At 38.1% G+C, this 26,149-nt stretch overlaps 2 pseudogenes across 2 annotated transcripts in view; both read right to left on the bottom strand.

Annotated features, from left to right (window-relative positions):
• Positions 1–2,882, bottom strand: part of LOC308653305 (heat shock factor protein 2-like) — a 174,435-nt pseudogene extending 171,553 nt beyond the window's left edge. Inside the window, exons 1-3 of the transcript XR_014024379.1 lie at positions 2,704–2,882; positions 1,014–1,122; positions 727–854 (exon numbers count right to left, since the gene is read on the bottom strand). The product of XR_014024379.1 is annotated as a heat shock factor protein 2-like (transcript). The remainder of the gene's footprint in view (positions 1–726; positions 855–1,013; positions 1,123–2,703) is intronic.
• A 416-nt stretch (positions 2,883–3,298) lies between these two features.
• On the bottom strand, positions 3,299–7,963 carry LOC308652543 (large ribosomal subunit protein mL42-like; annotated as a pseudogene). The gene is made up of 2 exons: positions 7,440–7,963; positions 3,299–3,429 (listed from the first exon to the last, which is right to left on the bottom strand). The product of its transcript is annotated as a large ribosomal subunit protein mL42-like (transcript).
• Between the last annotated feature and the right edge of the window lie 18,186 nt (positions 7,964–26,149).

Below are 26,149 nucleotides of genomic sequence, written 5' to 3'. Positions count from 1 at the left end.
ATTTTTTGTGATCTACTCAAAGGGAGATTTTGTTCTAAAAGCCCAGGGTGGAATTCTAGGAAAAGAATACACTTCACAGCTCATCCAGAGAGAAAGCAAGAAATAATCAGAAAACAAAACAAAAAAAAAATTTCTTTAAGTTTCCATGAGCAGTAACATCTTAGGGTTTTTTTTCTTTTCCTTCTGCCAAATTCCCTGTAATTTTCAAGCCTTTTTATTACCAAATTCCACTTTTAATTAAATTTATACAGTGGCAGGTCATTTTCTTTCATGGTTTACAGCCCTTTTATGGATTTAGTAAAAATATCTTATTTCAGCAAAAGATATTCATTCAAAAATGTAATAATTAATGCCTACCATGTACAAAGTACTTATTCTGTACAATGGATATATATCAGTAAACAACAAAAAAAGTCCTACAGTGAGGACTTTTTTTCAGTCAACACAGGAATGAACCTTCCTAATATAATAATGACTCTTCATCCTCAATCAGAATGTTGTAAGCATTTTCCTTTCATCAAGAAAATAAAGAATGAGCTCTCACTACAGATGAACACAGGGAAAGGTGGAGGATAGAATATTTAATTAAAGTTTTATTGGTCTGATTCATTCTAACAAAGAACACCTGTGTAATTTCTGTACATTCTGCATTACAATAGCTAAAATTGCTCATTGGTCAATCATACATGTCAAAATCTTAGCTAAATAATGTTAACAACAACTCACCTTCCTTTTAATGTTCTCCAACAAGTCATCCTGGCCTTATTTGAAGTAAGGATGCTGAAATTCAACAGGACCGTCTCTTTCCTGCTTTACTATTCCAGAGTCAATATGTACTACTTTACAGAAACCATCTGAAAAAAATTGAAAATTTAATCACACTGGAATTAGACAACAGTCAAAAAGTCACAATGCTTGTGTGGAATTTTCCTTTATCATCTATCTTAATGAGAAAAAAAATGGTTTAATCAGTAATTGGTTAGCAGAACAAATAAACTGCTGTCCATACTTACACATATTTAGTTGCCTTACAAAGCTTGCCATGTTATTGTGCTTGAAGTATTTTGGAAGAATTTCTTTTGCAAATCTTTGTTCATCCAAGACCAGAAAACTTTGGCCATTCTAAAGAAAACCAGAAAAGGTCAATTAGTTAAGGTTCTCTGGCACACTCATATATATGAATCCCAAACCTGTCCTGACCAGTCCTTCCATGATACCTTCAAATCAAAATTCTATTCCTGATAATGGCAACAACAACAACAACAAATTGCAATTAAGTGCCAAACTGCAATTAAATTTTTTGATATCTACCTGACACCAAATACTGCATTATATCATTAGCATTTCCATTAAATAAGAAAAATAGAGCATTTCTGCTATCTTGTATAACAATAAAATAAATAAGATAAATTAAAAGGAAACACATTTTATCAGTATCTGTAGTAGACACTATACTAAGATGCACTGATTACAAATCAACTGCAAAACTCGAAGCTATATGTTTACTACATTAACACTGAAAGTTAACAGTGGCCAGGTGAGGGGGCCCAAGCCTGTAATCCCAGAGGGTAGGAAGGCTGAGGGAGGAGGATCTAATAAATATCCACAATACATACAAAACTCCTACAACTCAACAACAAAAATCAAACAACCTAACTAAAACAAAACAAAACAAAGGACTGTAGTAGACCTTTCTCCAAAGAACATTTATAAATATAGTCGATAAGCACATGAAAAGGCACTCAATATCACTAATCATTAGAAATAAAATCAAAACCACTATGAGATACCTACTACTTCGTAGCCATTAAGATGGTCATGAGCAAAAAACAAAAAATAAGTATTGATGAAGATGTGGAGAAATTTGAACTCGTGTGAATTGCCAATGCAATATAGAAGTGTGGCTACTATGGAAAGAGTATAGTAGTTCCTCAAAAAATTAAAACAATCACTATAATATCCAGCAATTCCTGTTATAGATATGTACTTAAAAGAAGAAAAAGAAGCATAAACTTTGAAGCTCACAATAGCATTATTTACAATAGCCAAAAGGTAGAAACAACCAAAATGTCCAACAGTTGAATAGATAAACAAAATGTAGTATATACAATGAAATATTCAGTCTTAAAAAGTTAGTCATGATTGCTCTCATTATATCAAAGAAGACATTTGGTATTTGTTTTTTAGGGATTGATAAGCAATAGCCTGCGTTTGAACATCTGTCTACTCCCCCGACAGCTCTCCTCATAAAAGGTCCCAGATGCAAAGCGAGGGGTGTGTGCGTGTGGTCAGGTCGCTAGGGTACAGATTTCCCCAGCTAACCCCGCCCCGAAGAGCCCGGCCTGGATCTCCGGGTTCCGATCCCTACCTGAGCCGGATGGAGGATGAGTGTGCAATAACGTGGCTCCCGCGCCCTAGGTACGTCCTCTGCCTAGGCTGCGCGGGGCCGATTCCGAACGCGACCCGGCGGGACCGTTACGGGCCGCCCCTCCCCCACCGCGGCCCGCGGCGAGCGGTGCGGCTGGGCCCCAGCTCCCCTCGTGACCAATACCAGGGGTCCTCTAGAGGCTTCGCGCAAAGGCCGCGCGGTGCCGCACAGCCGCCGCGCGCCTGGCAGGGAGCGTGGAGCCTCAGGCCGCGAGGGACAACCCCGCGGGAGGGAGCGGGAGGAGGCGTTCGGAGGCCGCAGTGCCCCGACCATACCTGGCTCTAGGTGATGAACTCGTTGGTGTGGGTTTCCTCCACAAACGTCCACAGCTTGCTGAGGAAAGCCAGCACGTTCCAACTCTGCTTCATCGTTAACCAGCCGCAGGAATTCCGAATTTTACACCCCAACGCAGCGGCGTCGGCGGCGGTGCTGGCCGTGCTGGCCGAGGCGTCGGCGGCGGTGCTGGCCGTGCTGGCCGAGGCGTCGGCGGCGGTGCTGGCCGTGCTGGCCGAGGCGTCGGCGGCGGTGCTGGCCGTGCTGGCCGAGGCGTCGGCGGCGGTGCTGGCCGTGCTGGCCGAGGCGTCGGCGGCGGTGCTGGCCGTGCTGGCCGAGGCGTCGGCGGCGGTGCTGGCCGTGCTGGCCGAGGCGTCGGCGGCGGTGCTGGCCGTGCTGGCCGAGGCGTCGGCGGCGGTGCTGGCCGTGCTGGCCGAGGCGTCGGCGGCGGTGCGGCCGTGCTGGCCGAGGCGTCGGCGGCGGTGCTGGCCGAGGCGTCGGTGGCGGTAGCAACTGCTCCCCGAGAACGCCCACCACGCAGGCGCAGCAGCTCTCGGGCCCCGCCCCCCACCCAGCCCTGCCGGGCGCTCAGCTAGGCTAGGAGGCCCGGCGACAGCACTGACAGACAAATCTCTGTGCTCCGCCCATGCGCGGTGGTCTCGCGCAGGTCCTCCGGCGCAGAGCCAGTCCTAGGCCCCGGCCGCGCCACAGAGAAAAGTGATTGGATGCTGCCGGCGTGATGAGCGGGAGTTAAAGGGGACGCTGCCTTCTTTTTTGCCTTTTTTTTTTTTTTTAAAGAGAGAGTGACAGAGGAGAGAGAGAATTTTTAATATTTTTTTATAGATATAATGGGCTATAAGCCAAACTTTTATAAAACTTTGTATCATAAAGATGATCTATTTCAAAATAAGGATTTCATTCATTTTTATTCATCCTGATAGAAATTACTAAAGTAATTGAATAAAACAGAAAATACACAAAACAAACAATGGGAAATATCTTATTTTTTAGTTCTTGGGGGACACAACATCTTTCTTGGTATGTGGTGCTGAGGATCGAACCCCGGCCGCACGCATGCCAGGCGAGCGCGCTACCGCTTGAGCCACATCCCCAGCCCCTTATTTGCCTTTTATACGGGAGGTTTCACTGTAGCGGACCTCCAGCTTAGGAGAAGGCGCTTAGTTGTTTCTATTGGGAAGGGCATTGAATTCTCTGGCTGTGTCAGAAAGGGCTACAAAAAGCCATCAGGGGCTTTTGAGTCCTTAGTTTAGCAAGCAAAGTGTAATTTGCATCTGGGTAGTGGAAGGGATAAATCACGTGAGGCACAGGGCAGCTTCCCAATGTGATGTGTTAGGCCCAGATAGAAACTGTTAAAATAATGAACCTTATCCTTAAAGTTTAATTAGGGGAAAGCGACTCCTTTAAAATATTTATCGAAAAGAGGAATTTAAACAATAACTATTTTGTATATACGGATTACTGTAAACCAGGCACTGTAATAGGCATGCTGTTACATGTTGTTTATAATTATGCAAACATCAGTGCCTACTCTGTGCCCAGCCTAAAATGAATTAGCCTAATTCTTTTCTGGGGAGGGGGGTAAGGAGAGTGAGGGGGAGTTTAGGAGGCGGAACAGAATTAAACCCAGGAGCACTTAACCACTGAGTCACATCCCCAGTCCATTATTATTATTATTATTATTATTATTTTGATGTAGGGTCTTCCGAAATTGCTAAGGGCCTCACTAAATTGCAGAACTTTTATTCTCCTGCCTCAGCCTCTGGAGCTGCTGGGTTTACAGGCCTGTGCCATCAGGCCCAGCTCATTGTCTAATACTTTATATTATTTTAGTCAAATTAATTGTTTCTTCAGGTACACTGTAGGTACATTTTTATTTACCCGAAATAGTTTGGCATATGGAAAAAATTATTGGGCAAGGAAAAAGTAAGTCTGAGTTTGGGTTCAGCTTCAGGGACACTTTAATGTATGTTAAATTACACTGGTACTGTGTCATTTGGAAGAATTCTTTAATGTATCTGCAAAGGTTTTTTCCCATTTCTTCCTTGGAGATAAGAATATATTTTCCCATAGTTTCCCTAATAATATAGCTGAAAAATTCTTTGAAAGTATGAAGAATTGTGCAAAATTAAACTTTTAGCTTTTACAATAGTCAGCAAAAAATAAGATTTGCAAATAAAGATAATTCACTATAGAATTAGTTTCCTACCTAGGTATATGTAAAATAGTCTATTTTTAAAAATGTACATAATTTCCAATGAGCACATATTGATTGAATACTGACTTTGTGTTCAGCACTGGCTTATTCGCTGAAACAAAATCAGATGTATGAAGGGATACAAGTAATAAAGGATTTTTGATTAGCTTTTATATATGACAAGGGCTTTACAGCTCTTATTCAATCCCCACAACCATCCAATCATTGAAAATGAAGCTTCAGAGTACCTGATTCAGATTCTGATCCAATCAATTATGCAAAAATCTGGTATCAACAGTGTAACCAGACTTAGTGATTAATAATTATTTTCAAGGATAAGAAGACTGAAGCCAAAGATGAACTACACAGAGGTTTCTACCTACATTCCTTTCTGGACAATGTGTTGATTTTTCTCCATTTTGGAATGGTATTTACCAGATCTAGTGCCTCTTACATCAAATGTGAGTGAAAATACCTCTTATACTTACTTCACAGAGTGAAACTCAACGAACTGACATTTTTCTCCACAATCCTACAGATACCTTTCTAAAACACAAATCTGAAAACCTTATCTTCTCTTTGAAGTCATTCAGTGGCTTCCCATAATTTCCAGAACTAAGTCTAAACCTTTAAGGTGGCATGAAAGACCTTCAGTGTTCTGATACTACCTACTATTCGAGTCATGGTCCAGCACTCTTCACACCTTAGCCTGAGCCACACCTGACTGCTTCACTGCTGTTATTTTACAAGTCACATTCTTTCACACCTCTGTATATTTCCACCACTGTTGCCTCTCCTGGAGAGCCTTTCTGGTTCCCCATTATACCCTAAATTCCTCCTTAACGTTCAAGGTCAGTTGCATGCAGATCTCATCTCTTTGGTGAAATCTTCCTTGGTGATCTTTATTATAGCACTTATTACATCATAGTGAAATGCATGTGCCTTTTTATACTGGACTATGAAAATACTTTTAATATAAAGACTGTCATAATTACATCCATTCACCTACAACGCTATCACAGTGTTTTGTATACATTAAACTCAATAAGTATTAGTTGAATAAATCAATGAATACACAGATAAGTGCTAACCATCCATTTAGTCAAGCTTCCTTTTCCTTGAAAAGGCCAGGATAGAACTGAATGACTTCTGACCTTTTAGATCAAAGTCTGAATCAAGGACTCGCTGGGACACATTAAAGACTTGCTAATTAATGACAGAACTCTTGCTTTATAAAGCCCTTATACGTGGTGATTGTTAGATTTGCTATAATTTACTCTAAAATACTCCTACTTAAACAGTAATATGTAGTGTGACCCTTAATTGTAATTTGCACCCTGGGGATAGTTAATGGTTAAAATACTCTAATTAAGAATACACACTCCAGAGGCATTTGGTTAGCATTTGAAAGATGTAACAAATTCCTACTCTCTGAAAGCATTCTTTCTTTCTTTTTTTTTTTAATCAGCATCAAAGTTTTGTTAATTAGAATAATATATGTGAAAATGAATTTGTGTGTGAAATGAGTGAAGTTCAGGATATTTGTGTTTACTAAAAACTGTGTACACCTCCACTTTGGACTAAACTGGGAATCCTGATACTTGAGCAATAACACCCTTCTTCTGAAGGTGCCCTTGTCCCTGACCTTAGGATTCTTATCCTCTTAATCAAAGCATTTGGGTGCTCTGGGGCGAAAGTAAAAATGGAGGCTCTCCTACACTTTTTTTTGCCATAGTTTTCATAAGACATAATAGGTTAGGGATGTGGTAGAGTGAATGCTGGTAGCATGGGTCCTTGGGTTTGATCAGCAGCACAAAAAAGAAAAAGAAAAAAGACATGTTTGGTAAAATATCCAAGAAGATCAAATTTAATTATTATTCTCTGGTATTCTGTTAATGGAACAGTGATGTTTAAAATCATTAATGAATAAAGACATAATTATTAAATCATGTTTATTCCATATAATTATTTTTCTTGATTTTATTTCAACAAAGTCACTGATTAGGCTGTCATCATCAAAATTGTTACATAATCTGTGTTGTATGGATGTTATTGATGTTATTGATCAAAAATGTAATTGCACTCAAAGCACAAATGTATTTAAAAACCAATCTATTTTCTAAAATTATTAAAAATAAATGTTGAATGTTGAAAAATTAGGTATGTTCATAATTTAAGTTACATTCAGAATTGTTACAAAATTAAAATTCAATAAATTATATTTAATAAATTTTAAATTTTAAAAACTATTCACATAAATATCATATTTTAAATTTAATATTTTGAAAGAAAATCAAATGGATTAAATGCTTCAAAAAATAAACTCTCTTTTACTCTGAAACAGTTCTGTCTCTGGCATGGATAGAAAGTAGAGTAACCTAAAATCTTGTATTTCAAAGGCATAGGAGATAGAGTGATGTTAAGAACTGTAGGATGCCAACACTGGGTGCTAGATCCCAAGTGATAGAGGGGCATATTTCTTTCTTTTTTTTTAATATATGAAAAAACATTTTATTATATTACCAAATAACATATTAGTGAATACACTAGATTGCATTTTCTCAAATGGCAAATGAGACACCAGATAACATTTTTCTTTGATTCTCCCAGGAGTCTCAATATCATCTGTCTTTTGGTTCGGATTCTTACGACATCTATGATACTGTCCATGAGGATACCAACGATGTTTAGTAGTAAAGAACATTTTGCTAAATTTTTCTATCATGGGTCCTTGCTCAAGGTGTTCATCTTTTTCTTCTAATCTGGTTTTTAGCACTTGATCATGTGCTTCTTCATTACTGTGCACAGGATCTGGTTGAGAAATAGGTTGTGTATGTTCACATGGGATATCCACAGAATAGGACACCATACTAATGTCCTGCCATCAGATGTCAAAGCAAGCTCTACTTTGCAATTATAGGCATCTGGAAGAGAAGAAAATGTGGACTTATATGACAAACACCAGAAAAAGCACTGTTTTGAACTGGAAATAAATGCTTCCAGAGAATTCTCTTTGATATCATCCATTTGAACGCTATCGCTGCCATGGTGTTATAAAGATGATCAGACCATATGATGAAAGATGTTCTGAAGAGCAACCACCTTTAAAATATGCTTCTAGGCACACCAATTTTTATTCCAGGAGACCACCTCCGCCTATTTGATTCTTAATGAGTGTATGCATTAGGATATTCAAGGCCTTCTAAAATCCTGGGTTCTAGGCAGAGAACTGCTCTAGAGTATGAAAGTAATACATCTAGATTTTACCAACTCTCTTGAACATTTGCTGAGACCTAATGTTGGAACATTGCAACATCAGTGTACTTCACCTGGTTATAGAATGGGGGACTAGCTTTTTGCATATTTTTGGTAACATATCTTTGTAACCAATGCAGAATAGCAACTGATTCTTAGTTCTTCTACTTGATGGTACCGTTGTGAAAAGAAAATGAGTCGACTTTCACTAATTCTGATTCTTTGGGACTACAAAAAATCCAATCACTGAAATAGTCAAATTGGCTTAGCTTAGTCATCAAGAATGTAAATCTGGCAAAATTCTCCAGATTGAAGCAACAAAACAGATCCTTACATTGAACTATGAGTTCAGTTAGATGGAAAACTGAATTTCAGTGCTGGATTGTAGGTTTAATTGCATGGCACCTTTCAGATATTAGTGGTTAAGGATATATTCCAAGATATATTTCCAATCTCTTATGATAAAGACCTCCTAACATCACTCTGTGAAGAACTCCAATTTCCTCTGTATAAGTTCTATACCATTTATTTTCTTGATCTACTGGAACAACCTACCAAACATTTGTACAAATTACCTCATTTGACACCTGGTGGCATCCTTTCAACTTTGACATAATTGGTAATCTAATACCAGATACACACACACACACACACACACACACACACACATACATATATATGTATATATACAGACATATATATTCACATACATGTAGATGGTTTTGTGGATTATTTTTATACAAAGGTATTTAACATTTTTTTTCTGAGGTGGAGTCTTACTATGTTACATAGATTGGTCTTGAATATCTGGCCTTAAGTGATCTTCCTGTCTACTCTTACAGAGTAGCTAGGACCACAAATGTGCATCACTGCACTTGCCTAAAAAAAAAATCTGTATTTACTTTTAATTGTGGTAAAATATATATTGTATAAAGTTCACTATGTTAACTTTTTTTTTTTTTTTTTTTTTGGTACTGGGGATTGAACCCAGGGGTACTTAACCAATGAGCCACATTCCCAGGTTTTTAGTTTTTTTTTTTTTTTATTTTGATAGAGAGTCTAAGTTGCTTAGGACCTTGCTAAATTGCTGGGTCTATCCTTGAATTTATGATCTTCCTGACTCAACCTTCCAAATCACTGGAAGTACAGACTTGCACCACTAGGCCTGGCTATGTTAATTATTTTTAAGTGTTCAATTTAGTAGTTCAGTACATTCATATTGTTGTGTAAACAATCTCCAAAACTCTTTTAATATTATAAATGTAAAACTGTATTCTCATGACAACTACCATTTCTCCACTCCCCCAGTCTCTGGAAACCACCATTTACTTTCCGACTTTATAAATTAGATTACTCACATATATCTGTATCTCATATATATCTGTTCATACAGTATTCATTTTGGAGAATGGCTTATTTCACTTGCCATAATGTCCCCAAGATTCAACCATGTTGTAGCATGTTTTATAATTTTCTTTCTTTATAAGGTAGAATCCTATATGTACACACACACACACACACACACACACACACCACTGAATTTTGTTATCCTTTTATCTGTCAATGGACATGCTAGTTGCTTCCATCTTTTGGCTGTTATAAATGGTGTTGCCATGAACATTGATATATATAATTTGATGAATTTTGCTTTTCTCATTTTGACAACACTTGGTGAAAATTATTTCAATTGGCACAATTATAATTTACTCTTTTTAATAATATCATGGTGCTCCACAATGTGTTTAGAGCAGAATATGTCCAGGCTACTGATGGACATTTGTTTCATTTCAAGGAGCTTATTTATTTAATTATTTACACACACCCCTCCACTGGGGATTAAATCCAGGGGCACTTAACCCCTGAACCACATCCCTAGCCCTTTGTATTTTTTATTTTGAGATAGGGTCTCCCTAAGTTGCTTAAGGCCTCACTAAGTTGCTGAGGCTGGCTTTGAACTTGTGATCCTCTTACTACCTCAGCCTCCCCAGATGCTAGGGTACAGGCATGTACTATCATGCCCAGCATTTATTTACACTTAAAGATCCTGAAAAAAAAAGGAGAGAGAAAGAAAGAGGGTAAAGAAGGTAGGAAGGAAGTAAGGAAAGGAGGGAGGGAGGGAGGGAGAGAGAGAGAGAAGGAGAGAGAGAAGGAAGGAAGGAAGGAAGGAAGGAAGGAAAAAAGGAAGAAAGAAAGAAAGAAAGAAAGAAAGAAAGAAAGAAAGGAAGGAAGGAAGGAAGGAAGGAAGGAAGGAAGGAAGGAAGGAAGGAAGACAGACTGGCTGAAAGAAAGAAATCTCAAGCTTAAATCCTTAAATATTGGTGCTTTTATTTCTTTGGATTAGTGAATTCAGATCTTCATGAATGATTTACATAGCAAATCTATATTTTCCATTATTACCAGCATACAAAAAGAAAGTAACACTGATTAAAAAAAAATTCCCCTATTTGAGCCAAGAGAAAGCTATTGTATATGCATCCAAGGCTATGATGCTCCTAGCAACCAGAAATGTCAACATCATGCTTCTATGGCAATAGCAAATATTTAAGCTTGACAAAATAATCTAATATTTGGTGCTCAGGGGAGATTTCACCATTGGATATAAATGAAAGAAAATACCTTTATTCTTTGGTATTTTCATAACCGTTAATGCAACATCAGGAAACTAAATCTTACTTGTAACTTTTTGGGAATTGGTAGCTGAAGATATATTCTATATTTGTTTTGGACTAATTTCTTTATGCTTTATTTTTCACTAGTTCAATTAATAATTTATGGTAACTATCTCCTGTAGACTTACTCAACTGCAAGAGGAGAAAAGCAGCTAATATTTATGGAGATACTTACGGGCATTGAGATCCAGAGAATTTTGGTCACATTCCCACAGGCTCACAAATCAGCATGTTTACGTATGGAAATATGTATGTACATATGAGAGGTTACTGGAAGCGTGCAAAATATTTCCACTTTGAAGCCTATGTCTTTCCACTATGTTGTTTAGGATTTATCTTATGATGGGCCTATTCTATGATGGATGAAACCTGGTGTCTCAAGTCTCCTGTATCTGATGTGTCTGGAATAAGTGCTTGCCATCCCCAGTCCAAAGTGGTAGCCTTCCCTTTGCTTCTCTTTCTCATCTCAAGCCTACAACTGGGCTGCAGTTTTCTGATTTGGTGCAGATTTGGGCCCCCAGTGTATACCCACTTGGCTTGGCTGCTCTCTTAGCTCTTACACGTGGTTTGTCACAGGCAGACTGACTTTAGGGGCCAGTTAAAAATTAAGACTATTGGATTCGGCTCCAAACTCCGGCGCTGCCGCCGACGATCGGACTCCGGGCCACGGTGGGCGCCGTGGGCGGCGAGGACCCGGAGCCTCTGCGCGCCCCGAGGAGGACGCCGCCGGCGAGAGGGTCGCGGCGCCCCGCCGAGCCCGAGCCCAGTGGAGCCCGGCGCCCGGCGGCCCGGCCGCGGCGGTATGCGCCCCGCACTGCCCGCCACCGCCTCGGCCGGCGGCTGGAAGCAGGAGCGCGCCTGAGCCCCTGGCGAAGGGACCCGCCGCCGCCGCCGCCCGGCCACCGCCAGCTCCCGGGCACCATGCGAGCCGCCCCGAGCCTCCGCGGCGGCGTCTGCCTGCTGCTCGCCGCGATCCTGGACCTGGCGCGCGGCTACCTGACCGTTAACGTTGAGCCTCTGCCCCCTGTGGTGGCTGGGGACGCGGTGACCTTGAAGTGTAATTTCAAGACGGACGGTCGCCTGCGCGAGATCGTCTGGTACCGGGTTTCTACATCATCTACAAAAAGTGACAAGTTTTCTATTCTCTTCCAACACCTGAGAGACAACGTCTCCTAAGTCAGGAACATCCGTGTCCTGGAACCAGATCTCTTGGATTCAAATCCTAGCTTTGTCATTCAGAAGCTGTGTGACTTTGGGAGAGTTGCTGTGCCTCTCTGTGCTCTAGTTTCTCCATCTCATGTAATGAACTCAGGACAGTGCCCGGCACTGGGTCGTTGACGTGGTTACACTTACGGAACTTATTATAATTTCTTGCCTTATTCCATTGTCTAAAATCTCCAGAATTCTTGTAAAAATGTTGCCCTGTCTTGTTCCTGGTTTTCATGGAAATGCATTTATTGGTCGACCGTGGCATGAGGTATTTGCTGCTGATTTCTGATAAAGGCTTCCATCTGGTCACAGACAGGAAGGTGACTTCTACTCCAATTTCTCCTAGACTTTTTATAAAGAAAAATTAATTAAATGCTTCTTAAGAATCTAAAAAAAAAAATAAGACTATTATAATAAATACAAGAAAGTACAACAAAATTCTGCTTTTTCCAGGATAACTGTTTTGACATTTTTTAAATTACCAAAATCTGTAATAACAAATATGCTACTCCCACAAACAAACAAAAACCTATTTTGGGTCTCCTGTTTTACCTAGAGCTTAATTAGGTAACTGAGTACTCCAGACCTGAGTCTTGTTTCAACCAGATAGATCATTTGGATCTTGATGCAAGGTGTTATAGGCTGATTCATGCTCCATAAAAATTCATATGTTGAAATCTTCACCCTGGTGCTTCAAAATGTGACCATACTTGGAGATGAGGTCCTTTACGGTCATATCCACCCTTCCTACTTCATTTTTATTTTTCTTGTTTTCATTTTATTTGTTCACTCTATAATTATATGCCATCTTAATCTAAAAAATGAAAATTATTTTTCTCCAATTTATTTATATCAGTAGGACATGTGGATGGATTGAATCCAATATGACTGGAAGAGCATACAATACAGACAACACACAGAGCAAGGGGTGACTATGTGAGAACATAAGGAAAAGACAGCTAGTTGGAAGCCAACAAAAGGTGCCTTAGAGGAAACCAGACTTGCCAACACCTTGATCTTGGATTTTAATCTCCAGAATTGTGAGAACAGATTTGTGTTGTTTAATCCACCTAGTAACTCTAGCACACTAATATAGTAGGTGAACAATGTAGCAGCCTATTTGGCTTCCCTGCCTTGGGTTATCTGTCAGTGCTGTCCTCAGTAGAGAAGTTCGCCATACACAGCGAACACCGGATCTGCCAGTGTTCACTCCCATCTGGTCTGTAGCCAGTTTTAGTCCTGGTTCTTCCTGTTCTCTCTCTCTCCCTTGCACACTGTTATTACTGGAAACTTCTGTAGTTAAGACTGCTCATGTATGCTCTGCAGGAGGTTCATGATTTCAAACTACACCAAATTCTCCAGACGTCCCCAAAGCCCAACTATTATGCATATTAGAACAAGTTTAACCAAAATATTTTATTATGACAGTTGATTTATAATGACTGGATAAATTAATACACATTTTAAATTATTATTAATATTTGTATTTAATAACAAAAAATTAGTGATTAGATATTAAAGTATTATTCTTGCCCTAGGTGAGCCAAGAATTATTTACCTTTATTAAAATTAGAATTATCTGTGTGATATTTGTCATTAATTTAAAAAGAGTTTAATGAATATGCAATAAAAAGTCCTTGATAACCTAAGAAAAAAAATTTACCTGGGTGTTTTAGAGGTGAAACCAATTTTTCCTCTTTGCTAGCTTCCTGCTTTTGAATTAAATAAATAATTCTATGACTTTATGTTATTTACTTTAAACTGAAACTGTACATCAGAAGATGTCACTTGCTAGGAGCCACAAGCATATATACGATGTATGGCACCTTTGGTTGTAAAGTGACGCCAGCTAGCCACTGAGATGATTATGTTAAAATTTACATTCATATGCAAACTGGACTCCCGCTGTTCACCTTGGCCTGCTACCGGACTCAAGTTACGGGACTTTACGGGACTGCTGGAGAGTTCCCATTGGTTGGGGAAGGATAGTAGGAGGGAATTCCGGAGGAGGTGGGAGGAGACGGGGGGGTTCCGGTCGGCGCGCGGTTCCGGTCGGACACCCTCGTGGGAGGACCGGTTTTTGACTTGCTGGCGCTGAGAGTGTTAGCGGCTTTTTCAAAATAAAGTTTTGTTCCTGCTTGATTGGCTCGTGATTCTGTGCCCAGCCAAGACTGCGGCATTTGGCGGCCCGTACGGGGAACGCCTGAAGCTTAGAGGTGAGTAAATTGCTCGCCCCTGAGGGAAGGCGACAGGATGGATGACCTTCTCAGAAAACAATGTGTTCTTGTTTTGATTTATTTTGTTTTCATTTCGAGCTCCCTAGCCCTAGAATTTTCTCAGGCGAACTGGAAAAAATGGTTGGCTCAAGGTTTGAAGTTATTCAGCCCTGAGAAAGAGAAAATTGATACAACCATTGTCTGCTCCGTCTTTGTTTCATTCTGCTTCGGCTTTGTTTTATCCTACCTTATTGGGTTAGGTTATAGTAGATTAGAATCCAATAAAAAACAAACCGAAAAACTGTTAAGTAAATTGTTAGAGGTCCAGACTATGGTAGAAAAAACGCTAGGTCAAGCAAAAGAGAAGGTCTCTCAAGCTAGTCAGACAGAGGAGAATTTAAAGAAAGCAAGCTTAGAGGACAAGCAGCCATCAGGTGGAGAATTACAACAGGAGGTTGCTACCAACTCCGTTCTATCACCAGAGGGCGTAACTCAGCCAACAGCTCCATCTACCGCTGAGCGGCCCTCAACTCCCGTAGTTGATGGACGGAATTCTGAGGCAGGACCCCAAAGATTAGCATGCCCTGTACTTGAGCAGGCAGGAGGGCAACGAATTCACCGTGCTTTAGATTTCAAAACAATAAAGCAATTAAAGGAGGCTGTAACGACCTATGGGCCGCAAGCTCCCTTCACAATAAGCATGGTTGAATCTGTTACCAACTTGGACATGACACCAGCAGATTGGGCTAACATGTGTCGATCTGTGCTAAACGGAGGACAATATTTGTTATGGAAGGTTGCCAATGAGGAATTTTGCATGGAGACAGCTAGGCGAAATGCAGAAGCTGGGTACCCTCAAAGAAATATGGACATGCTTTTGGGGAAGGGACCTTATGAGGGTCAAAGACAACAAATTGAATATGACCCTGGTGTGTACGCACAAATTGCTGTAGATGCAGTTAGGGCATGGAAAACTTTACAGGGGCATGGAGACTTACAAGGTCAATTATCTAAGGTAATACAAGGAACTAATGAACCTTATGCTGAATTTGTAGATAGACTTATTCAGTCAGCCTCTAGGATATTTGGAAATACAGAACAGGTAATGCCATTTATAAAACAACTGGCTTATGACCAAGCAAATCGTTGCTGCAGAGAGGTCATTAGACCATGGAGACATGAGGATTTAAACACATATATTAAATTATGTAGAGACATTAATGAACAGGGGCAAGTCTTAGCAGCAGTACAACAGGCTTTAGATGCCAGGCCAAGAACATGCTATAATTGTAATCAAACAGGACATTTTAAAAGGAGTTGCCCCATAAGAGGAGGGTTTAACAAAGCTGGATATCAAAGGAATAGAATACCAGGTATTTGCCCACGATGCCGTAGAGGGAGACATTGGGCTAATGAATGCCGTTCTCAAACCACCATAGAGGGTATTCCGTTATCAAAAAACGAACAAGGACCAAGTGTTTACCCACGATATCGTGGAGAAAGGTATCAAGCTCCATTGCCAAAAAACGGACTAGAGGGCCCAATGCCCCGGGGCCCCAAACCACAAATATATGGGGCAATGGAGGAACCCAACAGCCCCATCAAGGTAGTGCCCAGGACGCATTATCCATTAAATCCCTCATCAGACAAACTAGAGGGAGCGCAGGGCTGGACATCTGCGCCTCTGCCAGAGCAGTACTAACCCCAGAGATGGGAATTCAAATCATTCCCACAGGAGTAAAAGGACCTCTTCCCCAGGGAACAGTAGGCTTATTATTGGGACGCAGTTCTTCTACACTAAAAGGACTTATGATAAGTCCTGGGGTAATTGATCCCGATTATGAAGGTGAAATAAAAATTATAGCTAGTTCTCCAAGAGGTATATCAGTAATTTCACCAGGAGATAGAATAGCACAGTTATTAATAATACCCAGCCTGCATGATAAATTTTCCAGTTGTAATGTAGAAAGAGGTTCCAAGGGATTAGGCTCCACAGGTGTAGATTGGGCTATGCTGTCTTTGAATTTAGATTCTCGCCCAATGCTAAAATTAAATATTCAAGGACATGACTTTAATGGGCTGCTGGACACAGGAGCTGACCTTAGTGTCATCTCTCGTCAAGAATGGCCAAAATATTGGCCATTACAACAAGCCACTCAAACGCTTCGAGGCCTAGGAGTGGCAACAAATCCCCATAGAAGTGCTATGGTATTAGATTGGAGGGATCCTGAAGGATGTGAAGGAACTATACAGCCCTATGTATTGGATCATCTTCCTGTAAATTTATGGGGACGAGATGTCCTAGATCAATTAGGATTGACATTAACAAATAACATCAATCCTAACGCGCCCACTACTAGGGCTAAACAAGGCTTTAGGAAAGAAAAAAGATTAAGAGAACAAGAACAAGGTATGACAGCACCTATTCAAATAGATCAAGAAATAAATAGACATGAATTGGGTTTTCAGAAAGGGCCACTGAGACAATCAAAATTACTTGGAAATCAGAAAGACCAGTGTGGGTTCCTCAGTGGCCCTTGACTAAAGAAAAGATACAAGTAGCCCATGACTTGGTCAGACAACAGTTAGCGGAAGGACATATACAACCTTCCGTATCCCCCTATAATACTCCCATTTTTGTCATTAAAAAGAAATCTGGTAAATGGAGATTATTACAAGATTTAAGAGCCATTAATAATGAGATGGTTATTATGGGACCTGCTCAATCAGGGATTCCTCAATTGTCTGCTTTACCAAAAACCTGGCATGTTTTAGTTATAGATATTAAAGATTGTTTCTTTTCAATTCCAATTCATCCCGAGGATAGTCCACATTTTGCATTTACTATCCCTGCACTGAATCATGAAGGTCCTGATCAGAGATATGAATGGAAAGTACTCCCTCAAGGGATGGCTAACAGCCCAACTATGTGTCAAATTTATGTTAATAAAGCAATCCAGCCACTTAGAAACCAAAATCCTGAACTACAAATATTTCACTATATGGATGATGTGTTACTGGCACATAAAGATAAAAACACATTACTAGAATGTTATGCCACACTTACAAATTTATTGAAAAATTATAATCTAGAGATAGCAATAGATAAAGTACAATTAAATCTTCCAATTAATTATTTAGGAGTTCTATTATCCTCAACCATGGTCCGTCCACCAAAAATTCAAATACGAGTAGATCAACTCAAATCACTTAATGACTTTCAAAAGTTATTGGGAGACATAAATTGGATAAGGCCTTATCTAGGCATACCAACAGGAGAGTTAGGACCTTTATTTGATATTCTAAAAGGTCCATCAGATCCAAATTCACCCCGCATGTTAACGCCTGAAGCAAGAAAAGTATTAAAAATCATTGAAACATATATGGAAAATATGCATTTGGATAGAATTGATATAAGTTTGCCTTTATTATTTATTGTACTACCAACAAAAAATATTCCTACAGGAGTATTTTGGCAAGAAGGTCCATTATTGTGGATACATTTATCTTATTCCCCTAACACTATTCTTACTAGATATCCTGAGGCTGTAGGACAATTAATACTCAAAGGAATAAAAGCAGCTAAGGGAGTGTTTGGGATTTCTCCCAATAAAATTATTACTCCATATACTATGGATCAAATTGATGAGTTAGCTAATGAGTTAAATACTTGGGCAATAATCCTGTGTAAAACTAGTGTTTCATTTGATAATCACTTACCATCTAATCCTTTGTTGTCTTTTTGGTCTAAGCATCCTGTAGTTTTTCCAAAAATGACAAGAAAAACCCCTATCATAAATGCTCCAAATATATTCACTGATGGGTCAAACAATGGTACAGCAGCAGTAGTTACTCCTGATCAAACTTTTACATTTTTAGTACCCAAACAATCAGCTCAAAAGGTAGAGCTTAATGCAGTATTACAAGCTTTTATGATGTTTAAAGATTCTGTATTTAATTTATTTTCTGATAGTCAGTATGTAGTTAATGCTATTAATTCCCTTGAAGATGCTGGTAGGATTTCCCCTTCCTCTACTGTTTTCTCTTTGTTTTCCGCTATACAAAGTCTAATCTGGGACCGAAAAGATCCATTCTTCATAGGTCATATCAGGGCACATACAGGATTGCCTGGAGCCCTTAGTATGGGCAATGAACTAGCAGATAAATCTACACATGACATACATATTTTCTCCACAATAGAAGAAGCTATAAATTTTCATAAAAGGTTCCATGTCAATGCTAATACTTTACAAAAGCGTTTTAAAATAACTAAAGAACAGGCCAGACATATAATAAAACAATGTCAAAATTGTGTGACATTTTTACCACAAGTTAATCTTGGAGTCAATCCTAGAGGACTAATACCTAACCATATTTGGCAGATGGACGTCACACACTTGCCAGAATTTGGAAAATTAAAATATTTACATGTTACAGTTGATACCTCTTCCGGATTTTTGATGGGCTCCCTTCATGCCGGAGAAAAAACTAAAGATGTTATAGCTCATTGCTTACAAAATTTTGCCACTGTGGGCGTTCCAAAACAGTTAAAAACGGACAACGGTCCTGGTTATACTTCCTCCTCTTTTAAACAATTTTGCTCATCATTTGGTATTACTCACATAACAGGAATTCCATACAATCCACAAGGACAAGGCATAGTTGAAAGAGCTCATCAAACTATTAAAATGTACTTATTAAAACAAAAGGAGGGAATTGGAAAGGGGTATATATCCCCCAAAGATAAACTTAAAATAACCCTTTTTACTCTAAACTTTTTAAATTTAGATTCATCGGGACTTAGTGCTGCGGAAAGACATTTGTACCCCAAAAATGTACATAAGCCTAAGGTACTTTGGAAAGATATTCTAACAGGACAATGGAAAGGCCCGGATCCAGTGATAGTCTGGAATCGGGGCGCTGTCTGTGTTTTCCCACAGGATGAACAGCAACCGATTTGGATTCCAGAGAGATTAACTAAAACAATTTCTACAGAAAAAGAAGATGATTTGACTCAAATCCATAACAGCTGACATCCAGAGCTCCAGCTTGGCTATTCTTACATCTGCGACAGTGATTAACCAAGGTTTTTTTTTTTTTCAGTATCTATTTTATTATTGCATTTTTCCACATCATAAAGTTCTATTTTATTTTTGAGCTCATACAAACCTAGGTTAATGTTTTTCTGATCAGTTTTATTTTTTGACTGTGTTTTATTTATTTATTTATTTATTTATTTATTTATTTATTTTTTGACTGTGGAGTTTTTAAACATTGCAATGGAGATTTCACCTAAGTATAGTTACAAGGCCTTTATTTACTATTGTCTTATGTGTTGTATGTTGTGTGCACACTTCTGTTTTGTGTTGTATGTCTGTATGTGTGTATGTCCATATTTCTTATATGAGGAGCGCTCATGAAAAAATGGATCCGAATTTTTTCTTTATTCACGTGATTTATATGGTTTAATTTAAATTAGGTGAACAGCTGTTTATGATTGTTGTTAAAGATGGTTAACAGATCTGTTTGTTTACTTTCACCATTCCTTTTCATTATATTTAATAACTCTGTTCAGGATAATGTCTCTTTAGCATCATTGCCAGAATTTCCATCTCCATCCCAATTCCGGTGAAGACTGAGATAAAACCAAACTACAGCTTCTATGATAGCTATCACAGTAAACTGTATAAACTGATGCATCAATGAATATAACTCAACAAGTAATGCTCAATCAAGGACTTGATTTACTTTGGGAGGAAATGGACATATTGATAGACTCCTCCAATTTGAACTGCTTGCAGAACTTGCCTGGACTATATATCAGTTGTATACATTGTAAAATATCATCTGGTGCACCGAATTGTGGTACTGCTGGCATATCTTTGCTGATGGTGTCACCAGTGATGCAATTTCCTTGCCAGCTCACCCCATGTTTATTGTGGTAATACTGGCATATCTTTGCTGATGGTGTCACCAGTGACGCAATTTTTCCAAGGAGCCATCAATTGGCTTGGTGTCGTGGCATTTCTGTATCCTCCTCCCTTCTACTAGTGATGGTCTAAAATTTGGGGGCCAACAGAGGTGAGGCAAAGAACCTCACCCCCCCACTGGCACCAAGGCAAAATTTGGGGGCCAACAGAGGTGAGGCAAGAACCTCACCCCCCCACTGGTGCATAGGCCTATCCACAAGCATGGCTGAATGCTGGACCGGTAGTCAGCGACGGGTTGCTCTGATTACAGTGGATTCAACCTAAGACAGGAAGCTGACGCCTAAAGGTCAGTTCTCCCATGACGGGTAAGAACCATATGTTAAATTGGACAACCTACCAGGCACGGTCCCTAGCCACATTGCTTGTTGCTTAATTAAACAGAAGGGGGCAGATGCTAGGAGCCACAAGCATATATACGATGTATGGCACCTTTGGTTGTAAAGTGACGCCAGCTAGCCACTGAGATGATTATGTTAAAATTTACATTCATATGCAAACTGGACTCCCGCTGTTCACCTTGGCCTGCTACCGGACTCAAGTTACGGGACTTTACGGGACTGCTGGAGAGTTCCCATTGGTTGGGGAAGGATAGTAGGAGGGAATTCCGGAGGAGGTGGGAGGAGACGGGGGGGTTCCGGTCGGCGCGCGGTTCCGGTCGGACACCCTCGTGGGAGGACCGGTTTTTGACTTGCTGGCGCTGAGAGTGTTAGCGGCTTTTTCAAAATAAAGTTTTGTTCCTGCTTGATTGGCTCGTGATTCTGTGCCCAGCCAAGACTGCGGCAGTCACTCCTATGCTCACTCTGCAAAAGGTCCTCATTTGCCTCCAAGAAACAACTTTTAATGCCCATAAGAGCCTACCTGATTTGTCTCCCCATGACCTGTACCCTCACCCCTCCAGCTTCTCTCTTACTACTCTCATTTCTGTCCAGATAGAGTGGACTCTTTATTGTTCTTAAACATGTCAGGAGCATATTTCCCTAGAAATTCTTTAATGACAGCTTCCTCCATCTGGAGTACTATTTGCCTATATTTCCTAGAGATAAAAATCCCCTTAGTCTTCGCTCAAATGTAATATTTTCCATAAGGCCTATCTTGATCAACCTATTCAATACTACAACTATCTCAATGTCCCATCCCACATACTCGTAATTTCTTTCAAGGATAGGGATCTTTGTTTTTTCACAGATGTAAATCCCAAATTCTAGAAGTGTGCTTGTAACAGTATAAGTGCTTAATGAACATTTGTTGGAAAATGATAAACAAAAAGAGCAGATTTTTATGTAATACTCACATTATTTGTAAACATTATTTATAAACTCACATTAATTGTATAAATGGAGGGTTTCACTGTGACGTTTTCATAAACTCATATACATGTTTTGATCATATCCATCCTTCCTACTTCATTTTTATTTTTCTTGTTTTCATTTTATTTGTTCACTCTATAATTATATGCCATCTTAATCTAAAAAATGAAAATTATTTTTCTCCAATTTATTTATATCAGTAGAAGATGTAATAGGCAAAACAGTACATACTTGAAGTTTGGTAAACATAGATTTAAATCTTAACTTCATCACTATTAACAAAAATGTACTCTATGAACCTCAATCATTTACAAAACCCTCTAAGATTGTTGTAAAATTCTAAATAAATTTATTTTCAAATTTATTGTGAGTAAATGTATAGGAAATTGTAGATGTCAAATAAATATTCCCTGATACTACTGAATAATGTTGAAATAGTAAAATGCTGTGTTTATTTGAGCATGTTTGCTCAGATGTCTCCTGAGCTTATTTATAATGTTCACTTTCCATTAGCTAATGGGTAATTACATCTCATGTTATTCACTTTTTCATTTTTAAGATATGTACGACATTCTTTCACTGTCCATTAGCTGACCTCAATTTTATTGATTCCATAACACATCAAATGAGTATACAGTATTTGATGGTCCCTTCCAAGAAAAATATGAGCTAGTGAAGGCACAACATGAAGACATACAAAATAATTGGAGAAATATTAAATATTATCTAGGTAAAATTGAATTTGAGTACAGTGAAATGAAAGATCAGAGTGGATTGGAGAGATTAGAAAACTCTTCATGGAAAGAACAGAGTATTTGAATGGATACCAAATAACCAACAATGGCATCAACAATAAGAAGCATCTTTATAGTATTTAATATGCTCCAGGAACAGTTACAAATTCTGTCTTTATTAACTTGCTTAATTTCATTATACCCCTATGAATTAGTACAATTTTAATTTTTTATAAATGATAAAAGAAGCAGAGTGAAGATTGGTAATTGCAGTTTTCAATCTTCCTCTTCAAGTCTACAGAAGGGTAAAAGAGGTTTACCAAAAGACAGAGTCTGTTATGAATATTGTAGGGAAGGAATCTATTGTAGGGAAGGAATCTTTATCATCTGACAAGGTACACAATTTCCAGATACTCTTTCATATTTATCTCTAGCTTCAGCACAATTATTTCTTCCTGCCTCAGTGTTATTCATCTTGACCTCTGCGTTTATATTTACTGATCTTTTACCATTCTCCAAGATCCGTCACAAAGCTTATTTCCTTATAAACATTTTTCATGACATATCCCAAGAAAAATTATTGTATTTTTTTATGGTACTCATAATACATTTTTATGGATACTTATTTTTATTTCTTTCTTATATTATGAGCGATAGAAAAAATAAATAACGCCTTTTTAATTTTGATCTTCCTGATTCATTCCTTTAAGTCTATTCCCCAAACATAGTTGCTGACATTTATCCTCTGGCCTGTGCCTCTGGCTCCCTCTAGTGTTCATTATTTGTTACTTCTGTGATCTGTAAATACAAGAAGAAAAAGACCACCTCTAAGAGAAATGTCTACTAGAAACCTGAACCTGATTTTCAAAGATCCCAAATGGCATTTAATGTGATTAATTTCCTAGTTTCCACTTTCTCTAGGCCCCTAGTGTCCTTTAATATGATTAATTTCTTAATTTCCATTAGAATTTCTCATTATTAGAAAAACTATGTTATTGAATGTATTTTAGAGTGTTGCATTTCCTAAAATCAGATTTTCTTCCCTTCCTTAATGTTATTTTTTTAAATAAAAAATAATGAAACTGACTAAATACTGTTCACTTCAGGTACGACTATACACAATGGCCTATTATTTATATTTATAATAAGCTCATAACATTTTTTAAAAGGAAACTGTGATATATACTTACAATGTAATATCATTCTACAATAAAACTGGAATGAAATACTAAAAAAAGATAAAATATGAACACATAGCAAGTGCTTCTCTTGAAGGTATAATTTTACAAAAAAGTATACAGATGTTAAAGGCATATGATTTCTCCTATTTATTTAAATGATTCACTAGGATATTGGAAGCTCAGAATATTTCTATATTATGGTTGTTATATCATTAAATACATTTAAAAATTATTCTCTTAAATTAAAAACACATGGTCCCTTCTGAGATGTTAGGAAACAAGTACAGCACATTATAATATTTAATGTTTTATTTACATTAATAACTATGTTACAGAAATCAATAAAATGTCTGAAATTCTGTTTTTATAGGCATGAATCCATTGAGTATTAAAAACAGGCAAACTAAACTTCAAAGATGCTTTAGAAATGACAAGACCAGTCCTCCCCAAGCCTGCCAACATCAAGAAAAAATACTAAGGGAAACAGAGAAACTGGCACAAAATGAAGGCGACTCAGGAAACAAAATTACTATAGGTAGTGTGATATTCTGACTTGGATCTTAGAATACAATAAGATATATTGAAGTTAGAAAACATAAAATGTGAATGAAGCTGTAGTTTATTTAATACTAGTGAACAAATGTTGGTCTTTTGGTATTAACAAATATATCTTGGCACCGTAAAAAATAACATAAGGGGAAACAGGATGGAGAATATTTAGGAACAATTTGTGTTATCTTTGGAACTTTAACAAATAAAATTTTATTCCAAAATAAATTTATATTAAAAATTTCAAGTTTAATTAAATTGATCAATTTAATGGTAAATTAATTTTTTTAATTTAATAGCACTCATGTTTAATGCTTTAATTCAATTTTACTTTATGTAGATTTTTAAATTAGTTCTATAGCCGAGCTTAAAAACTCATGGGATGGGGCTGGGGATGTAGCTCAGTAGTAGAATACTTCCCCAGCAGGCATGATGTGTGAAGACCTGGGTGAAGCTGGGAGCACCAAAAAGAAAAAATGTAGGATAAATGTAAATTTGGCATCTCTAGGTTTTGGAATTGACTCTTTTCAATATTTTTTAAAAAGTTTTTTTTTTTTTTTGGTAATCAAAGCAACACATATCTTTTGTTAGAACAAAAAATAATAAGAAAGGTGACTAATGAAAATTAAGAGCCCTGTAACTGCTTTTCCCATCTCCACCATATCACTCATCAAAAGACATTGATATATATATATATATATATATATATATATATATATATATTATTTGTATGTGGCACTCATAATGCACCAGACCACATTATAAGTGACTTACATATATTGACTTATTTAATGTTCCTAATAAACATGAAGAGGCCACACAAAATGAACATGTACCGACCGCTATTATTCTCATTTTATAGATGAAGTAAATGATGCACAGTGGTTTATCTTAGCTGTCACACAACCAGCATACCACTAAGGTATCTTCAAAATATTCTTATCTTTTGTATTCCTAGATTTACCAATTGTGAAGGCTCTTTATTGGCTTCTTGCAATGATAGATGAAGATTTAGCTCATTTTTACCAAGCTCTCCTATATCCTGATCTTGCAATTTGTTTTAATAAGAAAATCTGTCTTCTATAGAATCACTTTAGTTCCTGCCATTTTCAGTTTTATGCTACCTCGACCTCTCGTTTTTCCAACTGTGGAGAGTGTCTTTTCTTTCCACTCTGTGCTACAGGAGCAGCCTCCCTGCTTATCTGGTCAGTTCTACTTTCCCTTCTTTCCTTTCTACCTCCAGACAACAAAGCCACATCCCCAGTCCTCTTGACCTTTCACTTTTAATGAGGTTCACACCACTGCATTCTACTCTACAGCCACAAGACTTTCATACTTTCTCTGTAAGTTGATTCTAAAGTACAAAATTCAACAGAGTGTTAACACTATTATGATCCTGTAAGTATTGTTGAAATATAATGTCAGGAATGCATTATATTTGTATTTCCTTTCTTTTATATCTGTTTTTTTTTCTTGTAGTTTCTAATTTTTTTCTCTTGCATCATCTATCTTTCTTGGATTTTAAATTTTATTAGAACTTCCTGTCACGAGTCCCTGGTATTGTAGGTCTTTTTGCCACCTCGTTCCTGCTTGGAGCTCTCCAACTTCCTGATCCACCCTGCTGTCATCCTGGGACTCACTGTTGCTCTTCTGAAGAGGATTCATTGTTTTTTTGAACTTTCCTCTTTCTTAGTGTATTCCCTCCTTTTGATGAATATGTTACATCAATTCTAAAGAAATTTCATCAGAAAGCACTATAATAACTGAACTTACTCATTACTTACATGTCAGAAGATATTGATTTTTTCCAGCTCTCATATTTGGTGAATGACTTTGCTGGGTGAAAAATTATTTTCCCTCAAAATTTTGAAAACATCCTTTCATGATTTTCCCTGATATCTAGTACTGCTGGTAATTCTGATGATAGTCTGTTTTTTTTTTTTTTTTTTTTTTAGGGAATTTGTTTTTATCTCCACACTGGACAACTTATTTATAAATTATATTTGTATGTTTTATATTTATAGTTTTGAAGTTTTATAATGATATATCTCAGCCTATGTCTTTCTTTTAGCTATTGAATCAGATACATCATGGATGCTTTAAATTTGTTGTTGTTGTACCGT

The sequence above is a fragment of the Spermophilus citellus genome (assembly GCF_964194105.1).
Source record: "Spermophilus citellus genome assembly, chromosome: 1".
NCBI lineage: Eukaryota > Metazoa > Chordata > Mammalia > Rodentia > Sciuridae > Spermophilus > Spermophilus citellus.
The sequence above is the reverse complement of the archived record's forward strand: the minus strand, read 5'-3'. Positions and strand labels throughout refer to the sequence as shown.